General features: G+C 42.3%; 1 protein-coding gene and 1 pseudogene across 1 annotated transcript in view; both read right to left on the reverse strand.

Annotated features, from left to right (window-relative positions):
• RIN2 (Ras and Rab interactor 2) overlaps positions 1–22,049 on the reverse strand; it is a 191,447-nt gene that overhangs the window by 76,264 nt on the left and 93,134 nt on the right. The window lies entirely within an intron of this gene.
• On the reverse strand, positions 983–6,376 carry LOC105853934 (annotated as a pseudogene).

The raw sequence follows: 22,049 nt of genomic DNA on the forward strand, positions 1-22,049 counted from the left end.
GAGACTCTGATGAAACAGCGCCCTTGGCTGACTTACGTCCTTCTCTGTCCCCACCCTGTTATGGGTTTTCTTCAGAGTACTTCCTGGTAAGCCACTTTCATGAAAATCTTGAGCTCTGAGTCTGCTACTGACCTAGGATGGCCCTCAATCTTCCTGCGTGGCCCTTCTCTTTCACCATATGAAGCGAAAATCTTACCTGGGGATCTATTCTTGGGGCCAGAAGCTCCCCGCAAACCCCCCCCCCCACCTGATTATAAATTCCTCAAAACAGGGATTGTGTCTCTTCGGTTGTTACTGCAACCTCTGGGCTCAGGATCATCCCTGACACACAGTAATTGCTGAATGAATGAATATTCTCCTCTTTCTGCCTTCCTCTTGGTAACTTCCCTGTTCATTTTCCTTCTACTCAGGACATGGAGGGACTCCAACTAGTCCATCACGACCTTGGCTGCACATGACAGGGAAACAGCTGACAATGCAGCTGCCACTAATAAGATTTTTTCAATTAATTCACCATTCAAAAATACTAGTGATAGGCCCTCCCTGGTGGCGCAGTGGGTTAAAGCACAGCACTGAGAAGCTAAAGCCACTTCCGCATGAGTTCGATCCCTGCCTGCCCCGGAGGTGACCACATGGCGTGGCAGACCTCTCCTGACCCGCCCGCTGCTCCCCTCAGCAGTGTACTTCGTTGATCTGCCTGTTCTGCTCCCCATTCTGTCTCTGGTGAATCCTCTCGCCGCCCCTGAGCCTCTGGCCTGTACCCTAGTTCTGTATGCACAAATAAATAAATCTTTAAAAAAAAAATACTAGTTATAAAAATGCCCTTAATTTCTTGATGTAGAAAAGGATTTTCAACCCTTACTGATATGCAGAAGAACAGAACACAAACTGCTTTACAAGGAAACATGCCATATATTTAGCAAGTACTAACCAAACTACAGGTATTGAATGCTGAAAAAAAGTTTGTTATAACTTACTTTACTTAACGATGTAGAAAGTTCACAGCCATCAGCAGTTCTAGTGCAGTTTTAGGAAGAATTAGGGATTTAGAAATTTCCCTGGAGCTGTTAGTGTAGTGAACCCATAGGTAAAAAACATGCATACTTTCGCTAGTACATGTGAAGATACTGCTATAAAATGGACTTCACTGGTTTCACTCCCAGCAAGCTGACCTGGGCCACTCAATGTGGCCACAGTTGGAGCATGCTCTCTTTTTTACAAAAAGTTCCTGGTCACCAGGTGATAGCAACTTGACATACTGAATAGCATCAGAGCCTTCACAGTCACCACAGATTTTCTCCTCCACATCCACTATGTTCTTAGGAAACTATACTTTGTTTTCATAGAACTTTAGTGATTTCCTGGTGACATGGGAATAGACTGCAGCAACTTTTGATCCATGGTTAGGTTCTCATTGAGCAGAAGGTACTGGTTTTCAAGCAGGGTCCTCCTAAAGACTACATTGTCCATTGCTTCCACTGACATATAAGAGACCTAAGCTGTTTCTACCTTGCCAGACCTTTAACACCAAATACCAGCAGCTTGATGGACTGGTTCAGTGTAACTTCTAGGACCTTAACCAAAAGTTGCTTTTATTTTTCTCCTTTTAACTGTATTTCAAATGATCCTGCACAACAAACAGTTATAACTTTCCATTTAGTTTATTCTTGCAAAAAATTAAAATAATTCTTAAAAGATATATTTCAATATATGAAATACGACAGAAACTTGTGTGGCTACATTTTGAAACAGTCATTCTATTGAGGTCCTGATTTATTTTGCCAGTGGGTTGAAGCCAATTATTGTTTAGATTCTTCAAGGACCTCAGAAGTCATGGATTGACATGACACCATATAACTGCTCATAGCTTTGGGTATGAAGGTCAAATAACAAGCTAAAGATAGAAGCACCATGAGGAACAAAACTCTTTCTAAGGTTTGGCACTAATGTTTCTTACCATCCTCATTAGTTTGAGCATTTGTGTTGTTCGATTTTGCACTTTTTCTTTATATTAAAAAAATGTTTATAGGAGTACTTATTAAACGTCGGGCTATAGGTCTACAATAGGGTAGACAAACTAAAACACAATGTGCTCTGTCAAATTTAAGATACTATTCAATATAATAAACATTCATTATCAACCAAGGAAAAAAATCACCCTTTATAACACACCATTGACCACTGGCTGGAAATGATTTCAGAGATGGTAAGTAGAGAAAATCCTCGCATCTTAAGACTGATCTTAGCCTTGATCTATAGTCTTCATGGAGTTCAGGTTGAACAGATTTGCATCTGAGCTGGTCAAATGCTAGTTTTACTTTTCAGCCTCCTAGACTCTACCTGGTGCTCTCACCATGTGGGACAGAGCTCACGGGGCAGTCTGCCTCACCAGGGCTGGATGCCTGGCAAATGCAGAATCCCACACAGTGAACAAACACCTCTGTCCCAGTCCCTGGAAAGCAATGTCAGGAGTCAGTTTCAAAAGGAAAGCTGAGTCTTCAATGTGGTGCCATTACAGTCTAAGCATTCAGAGGAATGCCACGGCCAAGAGAGCTTGAGTAGGTTCACCACTAAGTTTAACCTGATCCATCCGTAACTAAAAGCTATTTCTACAATTAAGATAATTATACAGAACTTGAAACAGAAACAAAATGCTCTTTCAAAGTCATCGTTAGGTACTGCCTAACAGAACTACCTAAGGGTCATCTGAGATGTCTTTTTGCTTACTCTTTTATTTTGATTAAGGACACAGAGGCAAACTTGTAGAAAGTTAATAAATTGCAAATATAACAGTTTGGTAGAAAATACAATCCCCAAGATTTTGATTTCATTATCCTGTACCTGTTGAGTCAGTTTTAAGTTGAACCATAAAAAAATTGCAGAGTTTAAGAGTCAAAGTATTGTTGAATGTTATCAATAGCAAGCTTATATTTAACTTTGCAAGGTTACTGAATGGAAGGTTGACAGTAGAAGTCAAAGATGGTTTGAGGGGGGACCCCATTGCCCACTATTTTCCAGGTTATTGCTCTCTGGAATTAGCTGCCATAGCTTATTGATTTTCTCCATAATGAGTTAAACCCCTCTTTGACACACACACATGTATTTGTATGGGAATATTTTACACTTAAAAAAATTATCTCTGTGGTTTATTCTAAGAGACTTGGGTCCTTGGAGTGTGCGTGTGTGTGTGTGTGTGTGTGTTTGTGTGTAGGAGTAGCTTAACATCTGAATTTCAGTTTCCTCAAGAATTAAATAGAACAATGAATTTTTAATGCCTCTTCTAAACTCTCAGTGATCCCCAGCTGTCCTTCTTTGCTGTTCTGGAATGCAGTGACCCAAATGTGATAGTCACATACACTTCCCTTTTACCACCTCCAGCTTTCCACACAACAGCTGTCCTCACTGGACTTTCTACAAGAATTGGGAAGAGAAAATGACTGGGGAGTCATTTCTGAATGTCAATCCAAACACACACACATAGAGTATGAATACTATTGAATTCAGTAATTGATTGACTCAAAGTAATAAGATATATATAAAAGAATGTTTGTGGCAGCATTATTTATTATAGCAATCTATGGAAAAAATAACAACGAGGATTGGATAATAAAGTATTGTATAATAACATACTGCCATACGAAACAGCCATTAATATAGTGATTCTGTGACGTATGTATTGGTATCTTCAATATATGTCAATGGATAGGCCTAATGATATTGAATGGAAAAAGGATGCAGAAATAGTACGTATTCTTTAAGACCATTATGTAATATATTTTATCGATGGAGCAAAATTCCGGAAGCACTACCATCAAGATAATCACAAAGCTCACTCCTAGTAGAGCAATCAGAGGTGTGCGATATAAGTAATTCTTTCTTTTTACACTTTATTCTTCTACAATGAGAATTTTCTTTTTCATAGAAAAAGGGCTATTTTCATTTTGGAAAAACAACAATGAAGGAATAATTCCATAGGTGGAATCCATATAGAATCTGGAGTTAACAGCTTGGCAATTAGACAAATTTTCTTCAGAGTTCCTGAGCTCAGCAATGTCATACTCTGCAGGCAAATGTTTAGATGGCCCAACAGAAGGGCCAGCAATGTATCATGTCACTGGTGCAGGCCTTGATAAGACTAAGGAAACAAGAAGTTCTGCATACATCATGGCTGACCCATTGAACTACGTTTCTCATTCCCCGGCCCCCTCACTCTCTGATGGCCCAGCCTGGCCATTCAGAGTTGCACATCACATCACACCCCCGCCCCCCGCCCCAGTCTATCTTTTTTTTTTTTTTTTTTAAACAAATCTACTCAGTTACATGCCAGGAGCTGACTTCAATATGGAATCAAAGTCATTTCTCATTCTAAATCATCAGTTACATATAAGGAAGTTTTTGCTATTTTTGTAGTTAAAAAAAAAGTGGATGCTACACTGTTATTTTCCTGAGTCCCACTGCTTCTGCAAAACTGCCTGCAAATCCCTACTGATCTCAAATGCACTGAGTGAGTAGGTATTTAAAGTTGCACTTCCTCAACTTTTTTACCCAAAACTGGCAGTGTAGGATGAGAATAAGCAAGAATTCAAAAACACGTAGTGCTCTAAGAACAGTGGAAACATCTGATGAGACTTGGTTAAACATTTGATTAAACAAGGTCACTAGAGATGTTCAAAACCTTTGATCCTGGGGTGCAGTGTGGGTCTCCAAGAAGGCAGGGGAGTGTGCTGGATTCCACAGCCACCTGCCCTTTGGACCTCTTGTTGAGGAACATTTCAGGGGAGCAGTGTTTTGCAGAAACTACTAAAGAAATGCTGGCTTAAATCTATTCTGACAGAACCAGAGACAATTACAGTAGAAATGAAAAAAAAGATTTCAGGGGAAAAGGGTTAACGAGGAGGACTGACTACTGTTTGCAACATTAAAATGAAAAACTTGATATAGGCTGTTTTTTCTTGTTGTATAGGAAAGCTGTTATGAAAGTAACTCCTGGCTGTCCCTGGTGGCGCAGCGGGTTAAAACATAGCACTAAGAAGCTAAAGTCACTTCAGCATGAGTTCGAACCCAGCCCACCCCACAGGTGATTCACATGGCATGGCAGACCTCTCCTGGTTCACCCACTGCTCCCCACATCAGTGTACTTCGTCAGTCAGCCTGTTCTGCTCCCCGCTCTGTCTCTAGTGAATCCTCTCACCGCCTCTGTGCCTCTGGCCTGTACCCCAGTTCTGTATGAATAAATAAATCTTTAAAAAAAAAAGTAACTCCTGACTTATCAAAGGAGATTTTTTTTTCTTTTTTAATCTTATCTTCATAAGATGAACATTAGTTGAACCTATTGTGCAATCATTTCACAATAGATGTAAATCAAACCAGCATGCAGGTGCTTTAAATTTATATAGTGATCTACATTTCACAATATGACTGGAAACATTTTTCTGTAAGTTGACAATATCCTCTGAACATATAGATTTAACTTAGGGAAGAAAAGTTAGGGAGCTTAGGAGAAAGGAATTCAGATTTTAAGAAAATGTGAGATTGGGTCATTTTTAGTCTTGTGAAGATGATTAGTCGCTCAGACAAAATGAATCACTGAGGCTTCAAAAATGTACTATACAATGGAAGGATTTGTTCCTCACCAGGAACTAGAGCTTTGATGCAGAACCAGGGACCAGGGCTCAGAATTTCAGATGGGACTCAGGTTCTCAGTGCCATGCACCTAACCCATGGAGGCCACTGCTTCCTTAGGCTGCGAGGACCTGAAAGTTCATACTCTGACTGGATGAGCCGAGGACAGGAAGGCACTTACTGGACCAACACGGCTTCACCACCTGTGGAGGGAAAACTCTTACTGCTCCACAGTCTCTCGCAGTCCTCAGTGGGAGTGGTCCCCCGGCTGTTACTCTGGGAACTTCCTAAGCTCAGCAATAAAACACAACTGGCACTCACATCTTTCTCTGAATCTGCTACGGGAGCACCCAACCAGTGTTTTTCTTTTCCATATAAATTCAGTGCAAGATCTCTGAGACTGTCTCCTCCATCTCAAGTAGCCAGGTGCCTTTCCCACCTTTTGGGGCCTTGACCTCTCCCTAGTGTTCCCAGATAATGGGTTTACAGAGGTGCCTTGGACAAAATAACTTTAATAAAGGTTAGCAACCCTCTTTTTATTATTAAGAATAATATAAATAATGTCCACCACATCAATGTCTCTGAACTTGGAATGTCCATTTGCATCACGTGAGACTCTTGTTAAAATGCAGGTCCTGATTCCCAGGTCTGAGACAGAGCCTGAGCATCTGCATTCCTAACACAGCCCTCTACTAATAGACAGTCAATGTGGACAGGGATCCAGTGGCCTGGAGAGCTCACCAATTGTCTGCATGTCGATATATCCAACTTGGTGGGTGTAGGTGCCTAATATGTATTAAGTCAACTCTTATAGTTCTTGTAGTTGTATTTTTTTTTAAAGATTTATTTTTGCATATAAGAACTGGGGTACTGGCCAGAGATGTGAGGGGTGAGAGGATTCACCAGAGACAGAGTGGGAAACAGAATAGGCAGATTGACATACACTGCTGAGGGGAGCAGTGGGCAGGTCAGGGATGTCTGCCTCGCCATGGCTGGGAATCTCTGGCTGGGAATCGAACTCATGCTGCAGTTGCTGCTGACAGCTTCATAGTGCTGTGCTTTAACCCATTGCATCACCAGGGAGGGCCCTTGTAGTTGTACTTCTAAAGCTAAAATTCACTAAGTTAATTCAGCTGCCCCCCTTGCAAAAAAAGATACTAACAATTGCTTACGGTAGATGCATAAAGTTGTTCTGATGTTGGGAAAATACCTACACCAAGGATACCAGTGCACAGCATGGGTAAGAAAGCAAATCTGGAATGTGAGTTGTAACACATTTATTGGAGACCTGAGACCTTTAGGTTGTTGGGCTACAGACAACAAAAGAGGTCTAAGACATTGTCCTTTGTCCTGAAAAAGGCTTACAGAGTGACTGGGAAGGTAGACAGAGATCAATGACAAGAAGTACATGTCTGCCGAGAGGTTACAAAGGCAGTAGCAGACAACTATAATTTACTTAACTCCTTGACATCTCAGTAAGGTCCTTCTGATGACTGAAAAGACTGCACTACTGCTAAAGCACTGCCCCTCCCCCGACCAGAAACACAGGGAAGGGCATTTTGCGTAAGAGATTCACGTTTAGCTTCAGTCCAAGAAGGCACTCACCACACATGCACTTACATGTCCCGAGGGTGACACGCCTCTGAATAGATTTTACTATTCTGAATAGGGAAAGAGAACTTAGAGCATGTTCTTTCAAAACAGAAGCCAACCTGTGTTTAGAGCAGCATCACAACAGCTAAAAGACAGAAGCAACCCAAATGTCATTAGCAGATGAAGGCAGAAAAAAAAGCCAGATGACATGGGTATGGTCCACTTGATAGGTGATGGAGGAATGCTCCTGGAGTTTTGTTCATCCCAATGCACGCATCAAGACACACTGAGTGGTTGTTCTGAAATAGGGCCAAGGGGCCATGGGAAGCCACAGGACAAAAAAGGAAAAGCTGAATTAAAGGAGTCCTGCATGTCTTTCCATCAAAGCTACCGTAATCCCACATCACCTAGTCCCAAGGCCATGGCCAGAAGTACATACATGTACTGGGGTCATGTCATGAGAACCATTTATTCTAATAACCAAGGAATTTATTTTTATTTTAAAGATTTATTTATACAGAACTGGGGTATAAGCCACAGGTGCAGGGGCAGAGAGAGGCTTCACCAGAGACAGAGTGGGGAGCAGAAAAGCAGATCAACACTGGTGACGGGAGCAGTGAGCAGGTCAGGAGAGTTCTGCTGCACCATGTGGGTCACCTCCCAAGGCCAGGGATCGAACTCACACTAAAGCGGCTGTGGCCAGCTTGCAGTGCTGCGACCCAACCTACTGCACCACCAGGAGGGCCAGAATTGAGATTTTTTTTTGACAACTCATGTCAGAATTGCCATTTAGAATGAGTACCAGCAATGCTGATGGATGTAGTGAAACTTCATCAAGCTGGATACTGATATAAACTTTTTATATGTATAGTATATTGTACAAAATTTAAATATGTAATAAAATAAAGCGAATAAAGCAGCGTCTTTTGGGGACTAAATTATCATGATGCCTAGATGCATCAGAGAGCCTCGTTGGGCCCAGCGTGAAGGGCAATGAGACAGCACAAGGACATACTGGGCACAGCTGCCAGACTCTGAAGAGGGACTAAACTGTAGCATAGTGGTGTAGCAATGTTGCTTTGTGATAGCAACCATTTACCATCATTATGTAAGAGAATGTCCTTGTTCCAAGGAAATACACATTGGATTTAGGTGGATATGTGTCATATAACTCAGAAAAAATATTACATATTCATCGACATAGAGAGACAAAATTTACCTATGCATGAACTATTTACCTATTGATGTAATTAATTGTTTGTATGGAAAGAGAATGGTCAAACAAAATTCAATGCCTGGGTGTATATGGCCTTGGTAATAGAGAGATTCCTTGTATTTTTGTAGCCTGTATAAACGTACATACATGAAAGCATTTACTGTGAAGTATCCCTTGTACTATACTTGTAACTTTTCTATAACTTTGAAATTAATTCTAAGAGAAACTGCTCCCTCTACCTCCAGAAAGAAAAAAAAATCAAAAAACGATGTAGAATAAGAAAAAACCCAAGCTGCCGGGGCCCACTGTCCTGATTCCACCCAGCACATCTTCTGAGCTCACTCTGCACATGCTTATTGTCTAGAAAGTTCGGTCAGCTCTGAAAATCTGCCTCAGTGTGCCCCCCCAGATGAAGTCTGGCCAAGAACACACACATCTCTTCCTGCATAAGGTTGCCAGACATAAGCCTGGCCAACCACCCCAGGCTTAACCCCTTCATCGGGACTCCTGATATGGGCAACCCAGAGAGCTTACCGCTGAGCTCTGGAGTCACACAGTGTGGACTGCAAGGTTGGCTCGGGGTCCTCCTACCTGTGGGACACATGGTGCACCTGTGTGTATTTTCTCCCTACTCCTACATCTGGCTCCTTCAACTAGATATTCAACAAATGACCACAAATCTCTCGAAATGATAGGAAGCAGGAGTGCTAACTTCTGTGTGGCAGTAATTTCTGCCTCTCTGATTTGATGCTGAACAGCTTTGAACTTTTAAACTTCAAATCTTTAGCACCTGATAATGTCTTTGGGTTACTTCAGTTACTCTCAAAGCTCCCTTTCATGGGAGAGCTTCATTCCACAGCATTGTTCTAGCCACCAGAGGGTTTTTCAAGGTTCTCCCCTTGATGTCCAAAATCACTGTAAAATTCTTTTGTAAAGAAAATAACAGAATGCTTTTGTCAGGCCTTGAAGCAACAGCACGGTGGACGAGACAGTAGAGAGGGCTGAGCTGTCCTAATCTTGGGAGAAATCTCAGGAAGCCCAAGTCACATGTCACAGGAAAGGTAAAGGAATGTTTTGTTAGCTAGCTCCTGACCAGCGGCCTCCTCTGCAGCAGGCACCATTCACTGAATCATCACATTGTCCTGGTGCAACAGGACAGGACTTTTATTGATCCCATTTTACAGGTGAGAAAACTGAGACTCTGAGTTTGCCTCATGCTAAATAGCTAGTAATAGTACATCAGGGGTCAGCAGCCAAGGTTCTGGGATTCACATACATGACCTCCCACCAGTATTTCCCCAGGCAGGGTACACCTATCTTTGATGCAGGGAAAGTTACATTGGGCTTCATTACAATTGAGAAGGTTAATATCTGCATGCCTGAAAATCCCTTTGGCTGTTCTCTAGGCAAACAATTTTATCTAAGACCCTGAGGCTCTCTCAAAACCTATCCCTGTATCTGCTTTGTTTCCTGGGTGTTTTCTTCCCTTTGCAGGTAAGTGAAATGTGGGAGTGTTCTCACTGTTCAGAGGAAATTCTGACAGAAGCCAGGCTAACAGTCTGGATGTTTTCCTGGTAAGAGCCCAGGGCAGCTCCCTGCTGCAATGTCTTGAGTTGCCTCTCACCCCTTTATGGCCCCACCTTTCCCAAGGAAGGTGCTGACCTTCATGCTACAGTGTACGTTATATATCAGAGATCCCCAGTGTCCTCTGGGTACATTCAGCTATGTTTTGTCCAACTTGCCTTGGGTTTCTCCTGCCTTTTACACTTGAAAAAAGCTTCTGCATTTACATAGGATATTTCACACAAAAATCAGAAGATAAAATTTAGGTTTCCAGCTTTTTGAAAATTAGAAACACTAATTTTGTTGTGTTGCCTTCTTTAGATAGGATAAAATCTCTTCATTTTGCTACAGTCTCTACCACTCCCTATTACTCCAATATTGAGCCCGCATTTCAGCTACCATTTACCAAATTTCTCCTGGGCATTGTTTTTACTGGTTTACCTTGTCTATCTGGCCTTTCTCTAGGCATCTGAAGTTAAGAACTCTAGCATATTCCTTCTAGCTGTTTTTTTTTTTTTTAATATTTATTTATGGCTGTTTTTTTTTTTAATATTTATTTATGCATACAGAGCTGGGGTACAGGTCAGAGGTGCAGAGGTGGTGAGAGGATTCACCAGAGACAGAGTGGGGAGCAGAACAGGCCGACTGATGAAGTACACTGCTGAGGGGAGCAGCAGGCGGGTCAGGAGAGGTCTGCCAGCCATGTGGGTCACCTACAGGGTGGGGATTGAACTCATGCTGAAGTGGCTTTAGCTTCTTAGTGCTGTGCTTTAACCCACTGCACCACCAGGGAGGGCCCTCCTTCCAGCTGTTTTTAATAAACCATGTGTTTTGAAGAGAACAGACCCTGCTCTTAGAGACCATTCTTTTACTACTAGCTCTGGCATTGTTTGTTCATTTGCAAATGGTAATACTGCTACTACCACCAACACTCAAACTGTCTTTGAGAATTCAGTAAGAAAATGCAATTATTTCCCAAATCAGAGGTTAGAACACTTTTTCTATAGGGAACCAGATAGTAAATATTTGGGCCTTATGGGCAACAGAATTTTTACAACAAATTGCCCTATAGTTGGGGGTCAGGAAATGGTATAGACAATACAGAAATGAACAGGTGTGGCTGAGTCCCAATTTCAAATACAGGTCCCCTGGGCTGGATTTGAGTGAGTAGTCATTTGCATTGTCCTAAGTGATTATCTCCTTTGCTGCCCTCTAGATCACTCCAAGTATTTCAGATAGAGCAGTAATTTCAGAAAGTAAATGACCAGAGTTTGCAGCCTGCCTCCTCTTGCCTTCCAAGCAGGAGCAAATTCTGACTAAGGCACAGAAAAGGAAAACAAAGTTCAAGGTGCCAGACAAGTCAAGAGGACACACAAAATAGAGAACAACACGGAGATGACTTGAGTTAGGAAGGGGTTTCCAAAGAGTGGAATGGGGGTACTGGCAGGGAGCCACTGGGTCCACAGACCAAGGACAGAAGTAATACAAGCCAACCACAAGCTGTGCTGGTGAGAGGCTGGTTCTAGGTCTTTGGAGGGTCTCCAGCCAAGAGGTAAACTGAACTTTGGTTTTCTTGATTGATGCATGGAACACAGTGCTAAATAATGCCAAGTGACATTTTATGAGAGTTGCACCTGTGTTGGTTCATGCCACGCCCCTCCTCAAAACTCTTCATGGCTAGCACTATTTAGAATAGGTAAAATATGGAGACAATCCAAGTGCCCAAAAATAGATGTCTGGATCAATAAGATGTGGTGTGTATATGTACAATGGGATACTATTCAGCAATCAAAAATGATAAGCTTGTACCATTTGCAGCAACATAGATGGAGCTAGAAGGGATCATGCTCAGTGAAATAAGCCAGAAAGGAAAAGAAAAATGCCAGATGGTTTCACTTAAAGGCAGTATATAAGGGAACCAAATAAAAGATCAGGAAAAAAATTATGATACATTAAAAAAACAAAACTAACAGGCAAATATTAATCAGAGACTCTGCAGAAGAAAGGGAGGATGAGGAATCAAAATAGGGGAGCAAAGATATTTTTACACAAGGGACTATGTTGATGGTGCATGGGTGAATTGGTGATGGGAAATTTGTGGGGTGTACACCTGAGAAGAAAACCCATGCATTGTACCAAAAGAAGAATGAGGTGACATTTATATATAAATAATGAAGTGAAATAAATGAGAAAAAAAAAAAAAAAAAAGCCTTCACGACTTCCAACTGCTCTAAGAATAGAAGCCAACTCCTCCCTCCACCCCAACCTCTACTACCCTCCTCTACTCCTTTCAAGGCAGTCTACACCCCCAACCTCCATGACACTTGTCACCATGTTGTTTTAGAATCTGGAAGGCTACTTCCTGGTGTTTGCATGTGTATCCCTTGTACCTAGGAAATGTTTTTTTCCCCTGTCTCTTCTCTTCAGCACAGTTCAGGGTAAACACCACTTCCCACAGAAGCCGACCCCAGTCAGCCCTTCAGGAATCCCTGCCCTCCTCCCGCCCTCAAGTTCAGTTTTCTCTATTGCTGTTCCTATCACTGCACACTCAACATCTGAACGGGCCCTGCCTCTGTAGGTGCTGAATCAATACAGGCTGATTATGTGACTATTCACATTGTTTCATTCATTCAGCATAGTTACTGGACACCAGGTACCTGTGAAAGACCAGTACCGAGCTGGTCTTAGGTGAGACAAACTGAGTAAATGCACACAGTTTCCCTTACTTCTGGAAGGATTGCCTCACAGAAAGCTCGGGCATGGGTTATTTCCAATTTACATTGCAGACTAGGATTTGTCAACCTCAGCATAGTGGAATTTGGGCCGAATAACTACAGTGCTGTGCACTGTAAGAAGCTAACCAGCTCCACCCCCAGCCAGGATGTAACAACCAAAAATATCCATATTTCCAAAGAACCAGTGGCCTAGACTACACTGCTGTCTTCACGCAGAAGCCTAAGTCACCTGCATCTTTAAGACATTAGCGTCCCGAAAAACTCTGCAACAAGCCAGAATCTGGACGTAGACGCAGAGCGAGAAACACCACCAACATGCTCCCTCTGGTCCTCATAGAAGGTAAGCACACCAAAGGCCACAAGGGCCAGGTCTGAAATGAGATAAGACACAGGCCACCTGAGTGACAAATGACGGAACAGGCCTCTCTTCCGACACACTTGGATGTCAGCTGTTTCTCATAAGAAAACTGAGTGAAGGGTCAAGAAAATAAGTCAAAACTTGCAAGCTGACCAAAGACTTGAGGCAAACAGCAAGGGGGAGGAAGGCAGGTAGGGTACAAAGGACTGTGGTGATGGTTCACAGGTGCTATGGTGGTTGGAGAACTATGGGGACTACATCTGAAGGGAGATCAATGAAGTAAGAAAAGAAATTAAAAATAAGTTTAAATAAAATCAAAAGTAAGAATTAATAATGTATTTAAAGTGCTTAGAAGAGTGCCTGGGAAGAGTATTTGTGAAATCAAACATAAATTTTAAAAGTAACTAAGGACCTCTCTGCTGGTACAAGGGTTAAACTCTCAGTGCTATCAAGCTATCGCCAGCCAGCCACTGTAGCATGAACTTAACCCCCATCCTGGAGCCGACCCACAAGGCACAACAGACCTCACCTGTCTCGCCCGCTGCTACCCTCAGTAGTGTACTTCAGTCCATCTGCCTGTTCTGCTCTCCACTCTGTCTCTGGTGAATCCTCTGGTGTGGGGGCACATCTCTGGCCTACACCTCAGTTCTTATATGCATAAATAAATAAAATAAATATTTTTTTAAAAAGTAACCAAATAAGGACAAAGGTTGTAGTATACATGGGGCGTGGCAGCAAAATCCTAGCATTTGACTAAATGCCAGGAACTTAGCAAAGGACATGATGTTCCATTTGTTCTCGGGCCCTTTGACTAATGGCAGGTATGCCAATGGCAGATTTAAGAGTTCATTTCCCCAAAGCTATCACTGGATTGGGGAGGAATCTGCCTCCCTGAATCTCAGCACAGGGAACCTTCCAGCACGCGTATCATTGATTCTATCGAGCATTCCAGCCTTTGGTGGGGGTGCTCTTGCCCTCCGTCTCTTTCAGAGCTTGGGGCAGCTGAGTCACCCTGTCTTTCAGGGTGTGTCTGGGTGCAATTGCTTTTGAGAGAGTGAATAAAACGTGGGCATGCAGAAGAAAAGCAGACAAAAATCAGAAGACTGGGCCTCCCTAGTCGTGCATGGGTTAAAATTTCAGCACTATCAAGCTATCTCCAGGCACTGTGGCAGTTCAATCTTCCACCAGGGCACTAATCCACATGGCGCTGCCCTGCCCGCTGTTCCCCTCAGCAGTGTATAACGGTAGATCCATCTGTTCTGCTCCCCACTCTGTCTCTAGTGAATCTTCTCACCCCCTGCACCTCTGGCCTATACCCATCTGGTGGTCGAAGATACACCAGCGTGTCCACAGGGACACATTGACAATGAGACGAGTCGTGGAGCAGATTTGCAAAGCAAGACACTGGTGTCCAGTAGCAGACTTCTTTCTATTTATTTAGTACTAGGGAGCAAACATGAATGGTTATGCGACAATGGCAGGAGAAACAGGGTCCAGGGGAAACAAAGAGTATCAATTATATAGGGACCAGGGGAGGGCATGTCGGCCACGTACACAGTGAGAATTTCCCATGCAGATGCTTGGTGTCATCTCTGGGCTACTCCCAGACTGCCCTGAACTCTGACCACACAGGCAGTCAACAGTTACCTAGGCGTCCCTGGCCACCTCGTGATGCAGGTCATTGTCTCAGGGCAGTCATGTGGGAGGGTCTTATCCAAATTGTTTACACACATAGGTGCACAGAGAGGCCACGGCACACAGCTGCATGTGATAAAGGATACAACACACCCAGTTCTTGTATGCATAAATAAACCTTTTAAAAAGAGAGAAAAGAAATCATCTTATCAGCAGGAGACCAAGTATAACGCCAAGGTTTATAGAGAATGAGCGAATGGCTGAAATTATCTATGTATTCGGTTGGCACTGACTGACAGGAGAATGTGATCTTACTCCATTTTCCAGACAGGCATAAAACGAGGTCTATAACATCAGGTTTCATGCTTTGCATCATTCTATTGAGACATTCAAACACACACCATTCCTAACTTACGATGGCATGACTGACAATTACTTGACTTTACAATGATGCACAACAGCAATATGCATTCGGAACAAACTGATCTTTGGATTTTAAATGTTGATCTTTCTCAGGTTCGTGATATAGTTCTGTGTGATACTCTCTTGTGACAGATACAGCTGCCAGTCTGTTCCGCGTTCATGAGCGTAAATGGCCATTCTGTTTTTCACTTTTGGTATGTAGTCAATAAATTACATTAGATATTCTACACAAATCAAATAGGCTTTGTGTTTTAAAAAATGCCCTGTGGTAGGCTAATATAAGTGTCCTAAACACGTTTAAGCTAGGCTCAGTTCAGTTATGATGTTCCGTGGCTAGGTATATTAAATGCATTTTTGACTTAGGATCTTTTCAAGTTACAATAGGTACATGGGGCAGAGCCCTATCGAAAGTCAAGGAAGATCTATATAGAGTATAGAGCAGCAGTTCTCAAGCTTGAATCCTCTGGGTAGGTTTGTTGAAACAGAACATTAACTCAGTAGGTGTGGGGTACAATCCTAGAATCTTCATTTCTTACAAATGCCAAGGGAAAGTGGGTACTCACAGATGGCACCACAATTTAGAACCACTGATGGAGCCTGCTTTGCTAACAAGCACTGGCAATGCCACTGAGGAGAGGCTATGTTTCAAGTATCAATTACTTTCTAATAAGCATGCAAATGCAGAGACTGTGCCCACGCAGGACATGAATGGTAGTGTCACAATGAGAAATACGTATTCTGTCTTTGTGCAGGTTCCTGGCATACCTCCTAACATGCTTGGAATTCCCTGAGTGAGAGAGGAGATAGGAATGTCTTTTATTTATTGCACATCCCTCTCAAAGTTTATGCTAAGCAGTGACTGGTGGTTGGAAGACCCTCGAAAGCTTCAAGATGGAGATCTGGTTGCCAGAAGTGACTGGAGGGTTGGAAGTTTCAGCCCTATTCCCACCCCACCACAGGGGAGAAACCAGGCCTTGGAGGTTGAGTTAATTACCAAAGGCCAGTGATCGCCTCAATCATGTCTGCAAAATGGAACCTCCATTAAAAAACTTTATTTTTTTAAAAATATTTATTTATTGGCCCTCCCTGGTGGCGCAGAGAGTTAAAGCACAGCACCGAGAAGCTAAAGCCACTTCCGCATGAGTTCGATCCCTGCCTGCCCCGAGGTGACCACCTGGCGCAGCAGACCTCTCCTGACCTGCCCGCTGCTCCCCTCAGAAGTATACTTCGTCCATCTGCCTGTTCTGCTCCCCACTCTGTCTCTGGTGAAGCCTCTCACTGCCCCTGAGCCTCTGGCCTATAACCCCAGTTCTGTATGAACAAACAAGTAAATCTTTAAAAAAATTAAAAAAAAAAGATTTATTTATGCATACTGAACAGGGGTACAGACTAGAGGTGCAGGGGTGGGGAGAGGCTTCACCAGAGACAAAGTAGGGAGCAGAGCAGATCGATGAAGTACACTGCTGAGCGGAGCAGCAGACGAGACAGGAGGGATCTGCTGTGCCATGTGGTTTCTCTCTGGAGTCAAGGATCAAGCTTGTACTGAAGCGGCTGTGGCCAGCTTGCAGTGCTGAGTCCTAACCCACTGCACCACCAGGGAGGACCCATAAACACTTTAAATGAAGATGGTGTAGAGTTTCAGGCTGGTAGAGCCAGGAGAGTGATGCACCCTAAATTACTTGCGAATAGAAACCTCCTGTGCTTGAGATTCATCCTATGTATTGTTTGAGTATAGAAAAGGTTTTCTCTCAGTGATGAAAGATGTATCCCAAATGGAAGTCCTACATGGAACCATGTGATGTATGGGTCAAGGGTAATTGTGTCTTCAGACTGTCCAGAAGTGGACTGCAGTCTTCACCTGTTACTTCTTGACAAACTTTTATGCAGTATGGCTGGCGCCCATCAACAATGGGTTCCCAAATCCTGTCCTTCCTCTTACAGATACCAATTTATCTTTCTCCTTTCCTTCCTCCTCAACACACATGAACTCAAATTTTTCCCTAGACTGATCTCAGCTAACCATTCAGAAAGCCCTAGATTACACAAAATTGTGAGTGACTAGTTGTAACATTGAACATTCTGCCAGTAAACGCTACTTACTAACTCAAGATGAATCCCAGTTGGAACTACAGGCAAGTGAAGGAAATATTTTGGGGAAGGCCAGGCTCCACTTTAGAAGGTAAGACAAAGCAGTGAGAAGGCACCGAATCCCACACTGGTTTCTCTCTTGACATCTTTCCATATGGACAGTGGTCTCTAGTTACACCATTAGCTAAACATGAGCACTATTTCTAAAACAAGGGAGAAGACATCTCTGCAAATTAAAGTCCCTGTATAGTCTGGTGAGCTTGGACTGGCCCAAGCCACTTTTTATGCCAATGGAAACTTGCTGCCCCATGCCCTACCTTTGCCCCAGTCCATAACAGATGATCCTTTGTCTTCAAAGGCTTGGCTGAAACCAAGAGATTCTTCACTACTGAAACAGAACCTGGGGTATTCCCAACTGATATCTCAGTACCTCAGAGGAGGTTGGCAGTATTAGAAGTGTGGACTTTCCACACAGCCAGTCCCCTTCCCAAACCAATGAAGCAAAAATTCAAACTGATAGCACACAGGCAAGAGCCAGCCTCAGAAGCAATTTCTTTTATCCTCATGGGGTTTCATAATTAACTTACTTAGAAATCTGAATTTCTGGCCTCTTCTGAAATATATCAGAAGACCCCATTTATCTCTGGACAACAGCTGGACTGAACTGAGTTAGCAGCTTTAGGTTATAGCTCCCACCAAAACTTCCTGTCTGACACAAGGCCCATTTATTCATTTCACTCATGTCAGTCAGTTTGGTTCTGTAGCTATTTGAACTACTGACTAAACAGTTTTTCTTTGTTTTGCCTGCAAAATCTCCCCCCTTCTCCTCTAGAGAATCCCGAGTCTTGGTATACGTACCTTTGACCACTATCTCCTTCAGTGAGGGCTGGACTTCTTCACTTGCTTCTAATAATCAGAATATGGTAGAAGTGATGGGGTTTCACTTCAAGATTAGGTTATTAACAAACTGACTTTTCATCTCTGTCCTCCACTGTGTGGCCTGGGGAAGTCAGCTGCCATGTCCTGAAACTAGCCCAGAGAAGTAAAGGCCCAAATAAGTTTTGAAGTAGAGTCCCCATGAATCAAGCTTTTGATAAGAATATAGTCCCATCAATAACTTGTGTGCAATCTCACAGGGACCTTGAGCTGGAGGCAATGGCTAGACTGCACTCAGATTTCTGAGCTATAGAAACTGTGAGGTAAAATGTTAGCTGTTTTAAGTCAGTAAGATCTGGGACAAGTAGGAACCCAACAATAGATAATATAGCCTTAAATTTTGAGATGAAAGGGGTTTTCTGCTTAACACATAAAAGCATTTGAGAGAGTATTATCCTGGGAAATAACTTAGATACATTTCACCTCCACCCTATGAACCTGATGGTCACATCCACACATAAAGAGACTTTGTCAGCCTCTGACATCAGGGCCATATTCAAAACATCAACATAAGGATTTTATATTATGACAGAGAGCCCAGATATTAGTGCATATCTTTTCTCATAAAGTTTTTAGTGCTCTGATTTTTCCTCTGATTGCTGCCTTAAATGTATGCCACTGAGACTGATCACAAAGATATACAAAGAACTCTGACAGCTCAACAAAAAGAAAGCAATCAGTCCAGTCAAGAAATGGGCAAGAGGCCCTCCCTGGTGGCACAGAGGGTTAAAGCACAGCACTGAGAAGCTAAAGCCACTTCCGCATGAGTTCGATCCCTGCCTGCCCTGGAGGTGACCACATGGTGCGGCAGACCTCTCCTGACTCGCCCGCTGCTCCCCTCAGCAGTGTACTTCGTCGATCTGCCTGTTCTGCTCCCCACTCTGTCTCTGGTGAAGCCTCTTGCCGCCCCTGAGCCTCTGGCCTGTACCCCAGTTCTGTATGCACAAATAAATAAATCTTTAAAAAAAAATGGGCAAGAAAACTTAAAAGACACTTCTTCAAAGAGGAAATGCAAATGGCCAACAGGCATATGAAAAATGTTCAACACCCCTTATAAGCAGGGAAATGCAAACCAAAACCACAATGAGATACTACTTTACACCAGTGAGAATGGCACATACCAAAAAAATTAGCAACAACAAATGTTGGCTAGGATATGGTGAAGAAGGAATTGTCCTACACTGTTGGTGGGAACACAAACTGGTTCAACCACTATAGAAATCTTTGTGGAGGTTCCTCAGACTACTAAAAATGGAATTACCATATGACCCAGCAATTCCACTACTAGTGATCAAAAACATTTATTCAAAGGCATACCTGTACCCCTGTGTTTATTGAGCACTATTTACAATAAGTAAAATGTGTAAACAACCAAATGCCCCAAAAATAGTTGCCTGAATCAAGGTGTTTTTATGTATACACAATAGGATACTATTCAGCAATCAAAAAAAGATAAAGTAATGCCATTTGCAGCAACATGGATGGAGCTAGAAAGAATTATGCTCAGTAAAGTAAGTCAGAAGGAAAAAGAAAAATATCAGATGTTTTCACTTTTAGGAAGAATATAGGGAAACCAACTAAGACATCTGGGGGAAAATAATAGCAATACAGAACACAATAAAACAAAACAGAAACAAACAGACAATTATATACCAGAGACATCTTGCAGGGGGATGGGAGGGAGAGGGGCTGAAAGGAGGAAGGGAGGAACGCAGGGGACTGTGGTGATGGTGTATGGTGGAAGAATTTCTATGGGGACTACATCTAAGGGAAGAAAGATATTTAATTGTTTAATTATGAACATTGTTTAATAATAAACAGTGATAAATTAGATAGGTAGATAGGTAGATGATAGATTAGATAGATAGGCAGACAGACAGACAGACAGATAGCTTTAAAAAAATAAATGTATGGCCCTCCCTGGTGATGCAGAAGGTTAAGGCATAGCACTGCAAAGTAGCCACAGCCGCTTCAGTGCAAGTTCGATTCCCCACCCCAGAGGTGATCCACATGGCGGGGCAGACCTCTCCTGACCCCGCCCACTGCTCCCCTCAGCAGTGTACTTCATCAATATGCCTGTTCTGCTCCCCACTCTGTCTCTGGTGAAGCCTCTCACCAACCCTTTACCTCTGGCCTGCACCCCAGTTCTGTATGAATAAGTAAATCTTTTAAAAATAATAAATAATAAATATATATCATTGATACTGGTAGTATTTTGATTATCATAATTACCATTATTTTTTAGAAATTCTGCAATTCCACTATATATTTCTATATATTTTCCTTTTCATCCCAGAGTTATTTACTAGAAAGTTAAAAAAATTTCCAGGTGAAAGAGTCTTTTTGTTTTTAAGTATGTCCTTTATTGAACTCTGGAGTATTTTTTAATGAGGTCACCTAACGATTATCTAATTATTGAGGAGAATGTACCTATGTTTGACTCTGCTGTTTGGTTCTAATAAAAGGCTCACTGTGAGTTTGCATTGCAGCTTGAAGATTTCCAGAGAAAAAAAATTACCTCAAAAGTTACAGATTTATTGTCTTATAGGATATTAAACAGTTTTGATTTTAGCTCAGCATCCTTTTTACAGAATACCTTTCTAAATCAACTACAAGTACATTATTTGTTAAAATACCCTTTAAATCAGCCTTGTACTGGTTTCCTGCATGAATTGAATAAAAATCTGACAGATATTCATTGGTATTATATGACAGTCATGTTTCTGACACAACTATTCTTCAAATCTACACCTTCCTCCTGGTCCTCCTCCTAATTATAAAAAGTCAGAGATTAAGGGAAACTGTGCTAATATGTGGTTGAAGGGAGCTGGGGGAGTTCATTTGACTGATTTTAAAAAGAAGCAAATAAGAATGTATTCAGGCCCAATAAGCAACATCTAATATCAGAGATGGTTGATCAAAATGTGCTGGGAAAACTGCTTTACAAACCATGAAATTCATTACTATTTGGGAAGATGAACAAAAACCGCTATCCAAAGTTGAAGTTCATGGCATTCCTAGAAAGTCACATCCAAAAAAGGTTGTATCCTGCAGGCCTAGGGAGCAGATGGTGAGAGCTGAGACATATGTGTGTCCAAATAAAGCCAACAGCCCCTCCAGGGACACGACCATCCTCATGACCTCTCCAGATGGAGTTTCCTGGGAGAGCTCACTGGAAAGAGGGAAACTGATCTGAACAGACCCTTGGGAAGGCCAATAGGGTGGGATGCCAAAGGTGAAAGTCAGTTTAAGCCCAAGTCCCATCCCTAGTGTGGACTACCCAGGACTGGTACTCCAACCTCCTTGGCTCTCAATTTTCCTATCTGTTGTTAAATAAAATATAACAATATAGCAGCTGCCAGCCACTATGAAATGTAATTAATCTGAATGCAGAGATGCTTGGTATAAAACACACCGAATTTCAAAGACCTGGTCTCCCTTCTCCCCCAAAAAAGTAGTATCTTATTATTTTTACATTGATTACATGTTGTCACAATAGTATTTTAGACATACTAGGGTAAATTAAATGTGTTATTAAAATCAGTTTTACTTTTTTAAAAAGGTGATTTCTAGCACATTTCAAATGCGATCATTGGCTTAGTATGTATTTCTGTGGGAAAATGCCACTCTAGGGCCTCTCTAGGTACAGGTGTTTATGAAGAATTTGCTCATAGGAGACAAAGGATACAACCAAAAACTGACGTTCAGGTATGCTCTGCAATATCATCATTAATAATTATCAAGATGCCAATTGTTCTGACCAAATCTCTACTTGCTCTTTTGTTTCCCCTGAGGGTGCTTATTCCTTTCCTGACCACAGGCCAGTGCCTGGTGGCCCCCTGGAGGCTTGGCATGCAGGTTAACATCTCTTCAAGGTCCA

The sequence above is a fragment of the Condylura cristata genome, unplaced genomic scaffold (assembly GCF_000260355.1).
Source record: "Condylura cristata isolate star-nosed mole 26May11 unplaced genomic scaffold, ConCri1.0 scaffold00022, whole genome shotgun sequence".
NCBI lineage: Eukaryota > Metazoa > Chordata > Mammalia > Eulipotyphla > Talpidae > Condylura > Condylura cristata.